Here is a 214-nt window from a genome sequence, read left to right on the forward strand (position 1 = left end):
CTGGAGAAATTGGTGTGAGGTCACCGCAAGGAGTCTTCCATGCAGGAGATTGCTCTCAACTACTTGGGTCAAGAGGCTTGCCCTGACCATTAGAACTTCCAGCAATTGTTAGGCACATGCCGGCAGTCATGCACTTAGAACTACCTTCAGCTCATGTGACTGATTGCCCTTCTATCTAGGGGTCAATACTGGCTTTCGGCACATTGCCTACACT

This window comes from Benincasa hispida, chromosome 5 (assembly GCF_027475165.1).
Source record: "Benincasa hispida cultivar pf3 chromosome 5, pf3_genome.v1.1, whole genome shotgun sequence".
Taxonomy (NCBI): Eukaryota; Viridiplantae; Streptophyta; class Magnoliopsida; order Cucurbitales; family Cucurbitaceae; genus Benincasa; species Benincasa hispida.